Source organism: Ascaphus truei, chromosome 4 (assembly GCF_040206685.1).
Source record: "Ascaphus truei isolate aAscTru1 chromosome 4, aAscTru1.hap1, whole genome shotgun sequence".
NCBI lineage: Eukaryota > Metazoa > Chordata > Amphibia > Anura > Ascaphidae > Ascaphus > Ascaphus truei.
The window spans coordinates 408,109,756-408,122,933 of record NC_134486.1 but is presented as its reverse complement, the minus strand read 5'-3'; positions in this window follow the sequence as shown (position 1 = coordinate 408,122,933).

Genomic DNA, 13,178 nt, shown 5'->3' with positions numbered 1-13,178 from the left:
AAGCAATCCCAGATGTTAACCCTTAGCACGCTGGTTCTGTGCAGAAGGGAGCAGCTCTTGTGGAACCCTTTCCGACGTCCATATATTCATGACCACTTGGTAATGAATATGTGTGAGATTTTATAACTGCAATTGCATATAGTTCAGCAGTGTTAGCAATTTTAGTTTCGATGTTCTAAAAGAGCTGTTGGCGTACTCCGTTCAGCCAATTATCAGAAGCAAAAGAATGAAAATGGATTGTCCTGATGGCAAGCCAAAAAATTTCACAAGAAAACAGATTTTCCTGGTCTTTAGTATACAGCGCTTAATGATCTTTACCAAAATGTTACTGCTTTTAAAAACTCTCTGAAGATCAAACTTGCCAGCTATTTTATTGTTGAAGCCACAACTCTGATTACATCGTATGATTATAGAATTCAAAGTCTCCAAATGTCCTGAGAAAATGTTCCCTGTGGTCACTAGAATGGTTGCATATAACAGGCTAAAGAGGATTTATGACATCCCAGGGGTAGAATTCTCAGGGCTTAGACACAGATCAACTTCTCTCTTTGTGCCTTGATGTTTACAGTATTGTAGGGATTTTAAAGGGAAGCAACAAAAAGAATATGGGGTGTCTTCCAGTACAGTTCATTCTATATCAACACCAAGGGCCAGACTCATTAAACTCAAGGCACAAAAGTGCACTGTTACCTAAATCAGAAACAGAGGTTATTTGCCCTGAATTTTACTGCATTCTTACAAAACAAATTGTATGCAAAATTAACATCCATGTCGAGTTCATTAGCATAATATCATGTTATTTCAAGATAATGCTATGTTACAGTATCTTAAAATAATGGGACGTTATTTAAGACTTAATGTTACAGACACTGGTAGGGTTGCCAGGTGGCTTGTCCAAAAATACTGGACACCCACGCCCCCCCAAACACATATAAAAAATACCCCCACACCCCCCAAATACATTTAAAAAATACCCCCACAGCCCCCAAATACATTTTAAAAATACCCCCACCTCCCCAATACATATAAAATATACCCCCACCTCCACAATACATATAAAATATACCCCTACCTCCACAATACATTTAAAAAATACCCACACCTCCACAATACATTTAAAATATACCCCCACCTCCCCAATACATTTAAAATATACCCCATCATCATGATCTCCCAGGCTGGCCCCCATTACCATCTAAATCCCCCCCCCCATTATCATCTTATTCCCCCCATCATCATCATCTTCTCACCCTGGCCCCCCCCATCCTGTCACCCTGGCTCTCCCCACCCCCATCCTGTCACCATCTCACCCTGGCCCCCCCATCCTCTCACCCTAGCTCTCTTCACCCCCATCCTGTCACCATCTCACCCTGGCCCCCCATCCTGTCACCATCTCACCCTGCCACCATCTCACCCTGCCCCCCCCCATCATCGCCCCCCCCTCATCATCTCACCATCGCCCCCCCATCCTCTCACCCTGGCCCCTCCATATCCCCCAATCGGTGTCCTTACCTTACTGCCAGGAAGGACAGACTTCTCTGGGCCGCCGGGGTGTAGGCTCCGCCCCCGATGTCCTCTGATTGGCTCTCCGCTCCTCCAATCAGGGACAGGCTGCACAGACTCACAAGTGCTCCTGCCCGCCTCCAGTCTTAGCACTGCCTGCCCTCGCGCCGCCCTCTCCGCAAAAATGGTAATACTGGTATTACCTCCGATTTTATACTGGACAGGCAACGGAATTACCTGCCTGTCCGGGTGAAAACCGGACACCTGGCAACCCTAGACACTGGAAAAGGCGTTTGGAGGAGAGCAGGGGGAAATAATGCCAGGTTATTGAAGTCATACCTGTACCTAATCCTGTAGTTACTCCCAACCAGACACAGTAACAGGACTTTTAGCTATTGCCCTATTTCAGTATTTGGATTGGAGTAACACCAGGTTTAGATATGAGTTAAATAACGTAATGTTTTGGCGTTAACATTAGCGGATCTTGATAAATACGGTATTCCTAGACTTTTCCCTACCAGGCATACTTTATAATGCTTAGCTTTTAACTGTTAGGCAAGGATAGATATTTTTTAACTCACAATATTTTCTAAACACTTACTATCTTACTAAATTGCTGAAAGTTACAGGTATTTTCTAAGAGAATCTCTTGTTGATTCTAGATGCTCTATCTTTATGCCATTAAAAATAAAACAAAAATGCATACAGACTCTGGAATTAACTTTTTTCCTAGAGTTAGCTGAGGGTTACAGGTGAAGTGCTGATATCAAACAAAAATGCATTGTAGTGTATTCTGAAAATAAATCTAATGATCAAATCATTAGCTAGGAAAATGGACCATTTGCTGAGCTAGGACGCCCCCCAACCCAAGTCTGCTTGATCGTAAGCTGATGTGCAATGTGATGTTAGGAGGTGCACTAATTAAGCTGGCTGATAAATAATAGTAATGACAATCCTGAGCGTGTTTTAATGTTCGTGTTGTGATCCTGGCACATGTGTTGGAACTAACTGTCCTCTGGACACATTTAGTGAAAATTAACAATATGCAGAATTGTGACATTGTAAGTGTGACCGAGCCTGAACGCTGAGTAACTTATGTGACAAATTGACTGGCATAACAAAGCATCACAGCCACATCTGTTATAGAACCAGTGGTACATCTGGGAAGAAACATATGACCATATAACTTTGACGTTTATAACTACTAAATGAAAAGTCAGTTCTGTCACAAACACCCATTTTAGTAGCCAGCTCATTATCACAGGTACAGTACATGCTGTTTCTCCTCTTATTGCCGTTATGTTCTTCTTCTTTGTTCATTTGATTTAAAAAGAGTATATATTTCTAACAACATAATCACAAGGAATTTGTAAACCTTATTATATCGACAAAACACACATGCTAAGTATTTGTAAGGAATCGGGGAACACGTCCTTTGCGACGTGTTCCCTCCTTACATGTCATCTCTCAGACCTCCGCTCTGGCACCAGCGCGTGCGCGCACCCCCACTCTGCTTACAGAGCGCGCGCGCGCACACGCAGCTCTTCTAGTGTGCCACGGAGCTTAGCTCCGCCCCCTCAGACGCGCCACGCTTCCCTCACGCGTGGTGCGCACACGTGACAACGTGCACCGCTCCCCAGCTGCGTGGCAAGTATTCCTTTAGCCCACTTGACTCCTGCAGCCAATCCTTGCCTCCGCGGAGGCCGCACCTCCGCTCCGTCCCCCTTGCTACTGGTTCCTGTGTGCTACAAATACCCTGCAGTTCCTTTCCTACCTTGCTGAGCATAACTCAGCGTAGCTTTGAGCTCCTATGTCCGTTGTGCCTTGCTTCTTGTCCTGTGTTCTTTTTGCAGTTAACTCTTTGTGTACTGACCCGGCTTGACTTTGGAACCCCTCTGGATACTGACCCCGGCTTACCCTCGACTCTATGGACATCTCTAACCCAGACCACGACTATATGGACCTCCACGATTCTAACCTCTCCAACCCCAGACCACGGCTTTATGGACTTCTATGATTCTGACCTCACCAACCCCAGACCACGGCTAACGGACTTGACTATTCTGAACTCTCCATTCCAAGACCTTGGCAAGTATCAACTAACCCGCTCTCTCCAACCCAGACCCGGCTACGTTTAACAGTACGCCTGCCAGGCACGCTTCCGCTGCTGTGGGTGCGTGGTTTACTACCTCCCCACCTTAGTACCAGGTTCCTGCCTTGCTCGTGGGCAGCGCAAGTGTTACAGTATTACAATGTAATTATATTGGCATCAGAATTTGGGTTGTGTGACACTATACAAAATGCAGGTTCAAAATGTTTCCAATTCAGTTCCTGGTCAAACATTTTCCAGAGCTACAGTAAAACAATGGATATCTGTTATGGCGTGTGGAAAAGGGACACGCGTGCCTGGTTCGCTCCCGTGTGAAGTCCGTGCTGAGCTATACTTACATCAAGTACTGTAAATAGAATGTCCAAAACTGATTTCCCGTTGGGTTGAAGAAGGTACAGTATATTCTCGTCCTATAGCCATTTTATTCAAAACGGGTTTGCTGGGGGTGGGATATTGTACTACAATTTCAGATTCACAAGGGCAGTTTATTATTTATTTATTTATAAAAATGTTTTACCAGGACGCAATACATTGAGAGTTACCTCTCGTTTTCACGTATGTCCTGGGCACAGAGTTATGATGACAGGTACATGGTTACATTAAAAGAACAGAGGTTATACAGTCAATTCACAGACATTTAATGGACAGTTAGAGTTGGAAAATTGGGCTCAGGGGATAAAAGGGCTGGAAAGTTTCAGTGTGAAATACAGCAATTTTAAACACCAACGAACATCAGCGAACGGCAGAAAATGGCTCACAGCTTTTGGCTGCCCTTCTGCTGCGCCACAGGCTGTGCGCTTTCGGGGCGACGCAGATGTAGACTGCTGGGGTTCAGATTGAATGCGGCTGTGATTTCAGAGTCCTTTTATAATTATGGTGGCTACAATAAATAAAGAAGATTTTATGTTCAGCAATATTTATGCCCCAAACAGCATGTTAACGGATTGTTTTTATCCCTTATGTCAAAACTATCAGTGTTGAGCAATAAATATGATATTAATAATAATTAATGACTGCATTTTATATAAATAGCGCTTTTCTTCCAATGGGCCTCAAAATGTTTCACAATTATAGTATAGTTTGCGATATGCAACACATAGGATTTGTACAGACAGAGTCCCAGATGAGATTACAATCTATGATTGTTCCAGAACTGACTTGCCCAAGGTCACAAAGAGCTGACAGCGAGAATTGAACCAGGCTCCCCTGCTCCAAACTCAGTGTAGTTATCAGTGTCTTTACTCACTGAGCCACTCTTTCAGCCCTACAGTATAGTTCTGTAGGTTGCGATTTTATTATTGTTGACAATGCAACATTAGACAGATGAAACCAATGTAGGATAACATATAAAAAAAAACTATAGTTGGTATATCATTAATTAAAAAAAATGTAAATCTAATAGCTATTTGGAGGTTTGTAAACCTAAATTGAGCAGATTATATGTGTCTCTGAAGGGCATATTCTACTCTGGCTAGACTAGATTACTGGCTGGAGCCGCCATCGTTGTTTACTGGGATTAGACCATGCTCCTATCATAATTGAACTTGATCCAAAATTTCCAAAATAGACTTTCAAACCCTAGAGATTCGCAGTAAATTTTGGCAAAGCAAACACCTTTTTTGGAAAGTGTTCTCTGCTAATAATGCACTACATAGAAATACTGTAACATGAATCTTTTGGGGGATTCAGCCAATGTGTGTGTTTTTCAGCTAAAAGAGAAAAAATATTCAATTAAAAGTTTAATCTAAATAAAAGAATTATAAAAGAATATCAACATTTAAGAAGTCACCAACAATCAAATAAACAGATGTAGCGAGACTTACTGTTGTTGAGGTCTCAGAGAAAAATACGGATACCCTCGGCCAGAACATGTCCCGACCAAAAAGCCGGGCGGGCCCCTTTTCTGAGTCTGTAAAGGGGCATGCGCCAACCTGGCACCTCTGCCTCTTTGCATACTAAGCTCACCTGTTGTCCAGGCTCCACAGAGTCTGGGGTTGGGCAAATGGTGGCCGGATAGCAGCCCACCAGTAAAGGCAATAGTTACATACATCTTTATTGTTGCAAAATTAGTATACAGTTGCAGTAATACATTTTCGATACCTGGGTCCCAGAGCTGACACTCTAAGACCCTAACACACGGGTCAGGGTTAACCAAGTGGGCTTGACCTTTATTGATGAGCCTGGTCAACCCCTTCACTGTCACAAAGTTTCATGAATCATTGACTATAAGTCCGGCATGTTTCACGCATTGTGCGCTTTATCAAGGTTCCTGACCATACCCTGATTGAGGACAAGAAGTACTGTACACATCACCCCGTGCGGCCACAGTGAGTTACCCAGTCCGACAAATGTGGAGTGCAGTTAACACGTGGGGGATTATGCCAGGTGTTCATTGGATTTAGAAGAGAATTTGGGCGTGAATTTATTTTCGTTGATGCTGCAGGCGCTATATTGGGAGCGAGGCCAGGTAGGCGCCATCTCATTACCTATCCTGTACTGGACACCCCTAGACTGATACTCCCTATCAGGATTTATGGACATGATCAGTGCCTCCTATATTGATATATAGGCAAAACATATATGTTGAGAGGAGACCTCATCAGTCTGTCCTCTATTGTTTGATTACTGTGAGCCCCAGAATTCCTCATTGGACATTCTACCCAATGGCACATAGACCCCAGTCTTAAAAGATGGGTAGCACCGGAGAAAGAAATCTGCGCCCAACTTGAGCTGCACAATCTAATTTGGTCCCCTAAAACAGATTCTTAAATCTTTCAGGGAACCGCTGTCCTCAATGACCAACTCTCTAGCAATCTGGGAGGCTTCTAAATTCAGATGTTCATTAACTACCGAACGCTCATTAGTGACCCCCGTATTTGACAATCCAGATTTTGCTCCGGGTCTGAATAGCAAAGATTTTGTAATCTGGAAACAGAAAGGGTTTATTAGACTCAGAGATCTGGAGGCCAGGAAAAATATTAAAACATTTTAACAAATGAAGTCAGAAAAAAACATTCCCCATGCAGAATTTTTTAGATACCTCCAGATCCGAGCATTTTATAACAAATTCACATCCCGCCCCCCATTAACACATTTTTTAAAAGCTCTGTATATTAGAAACAGACAAGAGTGGACTTACATCTCAAATGTGCAAAGAGGTCACCTGTTCTGGTCCTGCATACTCTCGAAAACTCCACTATATGTCTCAATGGGAAGAAGATTTAGGCGAAGTGTTAGAGGAGGAGGAGTGGGACGAGATCTGTATTACAGCTGCTAAGAGTTCAATCTGCACTACGTTAAAGGATAATGTACGCATATAAGGTAATAATGAGATGGTATCTCACCCCACTAAAACTATCAACATTTGTTCCAGGTTATTCCCCATGGTGCCCAAAACAATGTGGAGAACAAGCAGACGTGTTACATATGCTGTGGTTCTGCCCTCAGGTTGTGCCCCGTGGGAGCAAATTAAAGATTGGCTACAGATGATTTGGGGCCTCACGATTCCTATGGATCCTTGGCTATTTCTTTTAAACAAGTGAAAACCCCTATCCCACCGGCTGCCTGAGATAGGGTGTACATGACCTGCTCATACTGTAGAGTGTTAACTCAGAGGGTTACCTCTTATCTCAGGGTCTTCTCTCCGTGGGGTGAGGCCAAGGCTGTAATGGAGTGGAGTGCAGGAAACATGGAAATGGCAACAGGATATTTTCAACTTGGTGGTATTTATTATGTACAGCAATTCATTAGAGTACACACAGATTTTAGTGAACAGAGCATTCCGCCATAGAACAGTGTATTAGCATACAGCAGCATCATCGGGACAGGTTTAATAAACATAATGAATAGGGCATTCCGCCATAGCAACCTTCTCCTCCAGACAGGAGTTCCATGCAGGCAATATAGAAGTAGAACCTCACGCCTTTCATTGAACGTGGAGTATGGAGTCACCACCTCCCACGCATGAGTAGCCTCTCTGTGGTCCCTAGCTCAAGGAACCTGCATTTCAGGAAACTCATCCCTGTCTGTTGCAACAAGGAGGAGGGCTTTCTATTTTTTTTTATACCTGCCTGGCTTGTCCAGCTTGTGCTACAGTATGCATTCCTTGGAGTACCTCTATATGGAGGTGTCTCCTGATACAGGGAACTCCTCTGGGGTCCCTCTCCCCCTGGATCAATATACTGGACTCTTCACCCCCTAAGGGGCTTTGACTCTCACCCCTTTCCCCTCTGGGGTCTGCTCTTCGTGGGGTCTCCCCCTCTAGACTGACTGTATTTTAGATGGAGCCACATCTTTATACCTGGGGAGTGGAAACCCCCCCCCCCGCCCCAGTAAATGGGAAGATCTTAGGCTAAGGCCCCGCTCCCAGAGTCAGCGCGCCCGCACTGCAGACAGGCGGGGCGCTGACATACACAGACCGCGATATGCGGTCTGTAGGGAGCGGGAGCCGGAGCGGGAGGTGGGCGGGAGTGGGAGGTTTGAGCGGGAGGAGGGGCGTGGCTTGAGCGTAGGGACCCGCTACTCTCCACCCCTCCCTCCACGGCTCGGGTAAGTAAAGCAACACACACACACAGACAGAGGCAGGCACTCATGCACTCAGGCACACACATACACATACACACACACACACACACAGACAGACAGAGGCAGGCACTCACGCACTCAGGCACACACATACACACACACACACAGACAGGCACGCACGCACTCAGACACACACACACAGAGGCAGGCACTCAGGCACACACATACACACACACAGACAGGCACTCAGACACACACATACACACACACAGACAGGCACGCACGCACTCAGACACACACACAGACAGGCACTCACGCTGCTGTCACTCCACACTCCTCCCCGCTCCCCGAAGCTTCTCCTCCTCCCGAAGCCTCCCCTCCCCATTGGCTCACAGCCACACCACGTGACGCGTCAACGCTAGGGAACACCATTCTCTTGTATCCAATAGCGGCTGACGCACCACAGCGTGTAGTGCGCTGTGCAGCCAGGGGGGACCGGTACCGCAGGGTTCCCCTGCTGGTGGGGAACTCGCGTGTGGCCGCCCGCGCCACCGAGCGCAGCGGGACCGAGGCCTAACCGTAGGAAGGCCACTCACCCTGACATGTGACTCCAGCATCTTCCAGCCCCAATCATGTTCCTGAAAGTGCAACAATATATCAATAACTGTGGATGTGATCTCACATGTACAGCCTTGTGACTTATTAACCCTGGCACTGCCTGCTTTTACCAGGACGCTACACAAGCCAACACAGGGTGTAACCAGAGTCGAAAGTACTGTAAATGAGTTGCTCACTTTGAAACAGCAACAAGATGCGAGATCGCAGCATTGTGGGAACAGAAAGAAATTCCATCCATTTCTAAAATTAGAAACAGAATTTGGTTTGCCAGATGGAAAAATTAACACGGTTGGTTAATGATACTGGCACTAAATTCCCAAAAGTTTGACTGCCGTGGCTGGCTCCGACATCCCAGGGGTGAATAATACCACGATTCCGCTGTGATAGTAATAAATGAGTTCTCCTCTGAGTGACTGTGGGAAGCTCAGGAGCAGGATAGGATGGTGCAGAACTAGTAATAGAAGTAAAAGAACAGGACCACATGGGAGAGATGAATCCGTGAGCAAGACATAGGGAGATGCAATTCAAAGAAAGATAAAATACCCCCCTCCCCGCGATGTGTGTTCCTTATTTGTTATTAGATTTGGGCTGACATAAGGAGAAGAAGGACTGACCAGAGTTTTTCCTGAGCATACAACTATGAGGACAGAGGAAAGACTCAACTGTTATTCCTGGGAGCGGTCTGACTGCAAAAGCATGCAGCTGGAGAACCAGATAAGACTTTCTTTTACATTTGCTCCCTGAGAAAGATGATATATGTTTTTGGGACTGGGAACTGGCTTAACCAGCCAGCCACAGATAGATAGGGCATATACAGTACTGCCTAGTTATTCTCCAAAGTGGAGCAGGCTTTTCTTTAATGTTTTGTGTTTACAGTGTTTAAAGGAACAGGCAACAAAGCCGTATATTAATTTCACACTAAAACGGTCTCCGTTTGCATACCTCTGCACACATCTCTTACAGTGAACATCCTTACCTTGCTTGTATTTTCATGATTTCTAATGGTTGATGCGGCTTTTCAGTAACTGTTCCATATAATATCAATTTACAGATGTAGCAGACTTAATGTCCCCAGAGCGGCAAAAAAATATAATTGAACCCCCCCTCCCCCCTGACAAAGAGATTTCCCACTGCCGAGGGAAGCCACGGTAAGGATTGTCATATATGGATGCTAAGCTGACTGGTAGATTGCATTAACTACTTCAGGAAATCACTTCTTGTAAAACTTTGATGTGGTCCATTCTGTTATATCTTTAGTGGGCCCATAGGGGCTTAATGTGTGGTCCTCAAAAGCTGCCTGACCCAGTAGCCTGGCAGTGAGGATGTTGCTGCTATTGCCCTCCAATTACTGTAGTGCCCACGGTTATTCTAACACAAACCAGTGGCAATCACCAAAAAGACCCAGGTACATGCTGGATACATGCCTTAAACTTGCCTTAAACTAGACCCAGCATTTCTGCATTGATTAATGGCCCATCAGCTTAACAGCGGGGGTCCCTGGCAGTCAAACTGAATGGGACTGCCAGGGTCCCCTGCTGTGTTAATCCTATGGGTCATTAGTCAATGCAGATATGCCTTAAACTTGCCTTAAACTTGCCAGGTTACACCCAGCATGTAATCGGGCTAGTTTAAGGCAAGCTTTAGAATACTCGTGGTCTTGACTGTGTATCATGTTGCCTATCACTCCGCTGAGAAATCCTGCTTGTCTGGGCAAAGCCAAAGGTCTGTTGCAGCTGGGGCACATCTATACTATAATTCTAAATTGGATTCCGTCTATTTGTTTGTTTGTATGTCCGAAGCATCGAAATCTCAGAAACGGCACCACGTAGCACAACGACACTTTCACTGTACATTCTGCTGCGGATTTGTAGGTCAACGCAACTATTTTGCGCTTCCAATGTGACTCACCTCCCAAATTATGGACATTCTAAGTTCAACCTCGGCTGTCCAGCAAATCTGTTAGAGCAGGAGCAGGGGGCGGGGGGGGGGGGGGCGTGATTACTACGGGAGGGGGCATGTTCTTGCCTGGATCGGGGCTGTGTGTGTGTGCATCTGTGTCTCTGTGTGTGTGATGTGCCAGCGGGAGGGGGGGGAGATGCGCCAGCTAGCGGGGGGAGATGTACCAGCGGGGGGGGGGGGAGATGTGCCAGCTAGTGGCGGGAGATGTACCGGCGGGGGGGGACGGACGACATGTGCCAGTAGCGGGGGGAGATGTACCAACGGGGGGGGGGGCGGGGAGATGTGCCGGCAGCGAGGGTACATGCCACAGCAGAGCGGGGTGATGTGCCGCCCTCGGGGGGAGGGAGGCAGCTCGCCGGGGACATGCTCCACCAGTGGGGGGAGACACACACACAGACAGACACGCATACACACACAGACACACACAGACAAACACAGACACACACAGACAGAGACAAATCTCACCCCGCACTACATCCAGCAGCAGGGGGGGTGGGGGGGGAGGCTTTGAGATGTGCCGGCAGCGAGGGGGGGGGGGGAGGAAGGGGGGGCAGGAACATGTATTCAATATTATATTCCCTGGGCGAAGCCGGGCACAAAAGCTAGTATCTGTAAAAATCTTGTAAGTTATTGGAAGTAGACTAATTGGTCTTTAGATCTTGAAGTATTCATTCTCTCCTTTCTTATGGATGAATGTAATGATGGCATTACTTCATTGTTCTGGTACTTTCCAGTTCTTGATGCAGCATGAATAGTTTTGCAAGGATTTTCTCTACTCCTTCCCCAGCTTTCTTTTTAAGATTTCAGTTTTAATTCCATCTTCCCCAGAGGCCCTCATGGATTTTATTGCCTTTGCTACTTCTTTTGGAAAGACACATGTTATATCATTAGTGTTTTCTTCTTCCTCTGCTGGATTATGCCCTGTTATCGGTGCCTCTTATATAATTACTCAAGTCTCTTTATGATGTGCACAGTCTTTTATTGGTGATCCATCATCGTGTTGATTTAACCCCCTTGAAATGATACAGCTATGTATGCATGCTGCCCCCTGGCTGCCCCCTCTCTAGTGTGTTATGCTGATATTGGGGCCATGACTGAGAGCAGCAGCAGCAGAGCTACAACTCCCAGAAGCCCCTTCTGCTGAGATTGGTTGTAATGTCATACAGTATGTCCCTATGAGTGCAAAGGATCAGAGGTCGATGCACCCAGGGAATGCAGGACAAAAAGGAGGCATTGAGAAAGGGGAATATGAGGAGACCAGAGCTGGAGAGAGCAGCCTCTGTCTCAGAGAGCTGCTGCAAACTGATAACAAGGCCCTGAGGATGACAACTCAGTGGAGCCGGGTGATGAGATAAAAGACAGGCTCCCCGAGTGGAGGTAAAAGAGGATCAGCAGCCTACCAGAGTAAGGAAGTTATGAGTAAACAGAGAGAGGATCTTCATTACAGACAAGGGCACCGAATTCTTTGCAAGGAGACAGACCTGCTATAGTTGACAATGATTATGGGCATGTGTCGCTCAATTGCTTATCAGTGATGGGCTGTGCTTGATTATTATCAAGCCAGCAGATCACTGATGGGTGACACCTGCGCAGAGTGGGATACTACATAAGACATTGATTTTCCAAACATCATCACCCTTTGAGAAAGCGCCCTGAGAGGCGGGAAACGCGTCAGGGGATACTCTGTGCTTTTTACATTGGCTTATATGCCTTAATAAAGAACTTTTTATCAGCATAAACCAGCCTCCATTTCCAGTTAAGCTGTGCCCGAATTTCTCTTCATTCTACTAAAAGCTCCAATGTTTTACTGGCACCTACACATCGGGCCCCTTATAACATGGGCCCCTTATAACATGGGGTCCTGAGAGACATTGGCACACAACTGCGCAGCGCATTACCAGTATTGTGATTACACTCCAATCCACCAATAGAGGATCACACTTATGTTTATATATCTGTGGTTATAGGGGTTTGATAGAAATACTTTTTGGTTATTCATAGCCCGGTGCCATATCCTATTGTCTGAGCTTCAGCCACGTGCTCAGCTAGTGAGAATGCATCGGCCATAACGGGGAGTAGAACATGGGCACCCGCCTCAGCATATAGAAGTCAGTCTAAGGGAAATGGGCTACATTTAAGTGCAATGATTTGCTTGTTCCCAAATTCCCAAGCATAAAGCCGCGGGCATGGTCAGCGCTTGGGCGCTGACCCGCGCTCACGCTTGGCAGTGAGTCCCTGCAGCCGCAACGAGAGCGGCTTTAGCAGGGACTCGCGCACGCTTCTGCAAGCGTGCGGAAGCATAGCCAACAATTTTTTTTTAGTTTAAGCGCTCACGGGAGCGCAGGGCCGGTCACGTGAGCGGTTTGCCCAATGAGGGTGAACCAGCTCCGTAACGTCACTGGCCCGCCCCCCTAAACACGCCCCCGGACGGCGCGCGAACTAAGGTCAGGGAAAGCCAGGATTA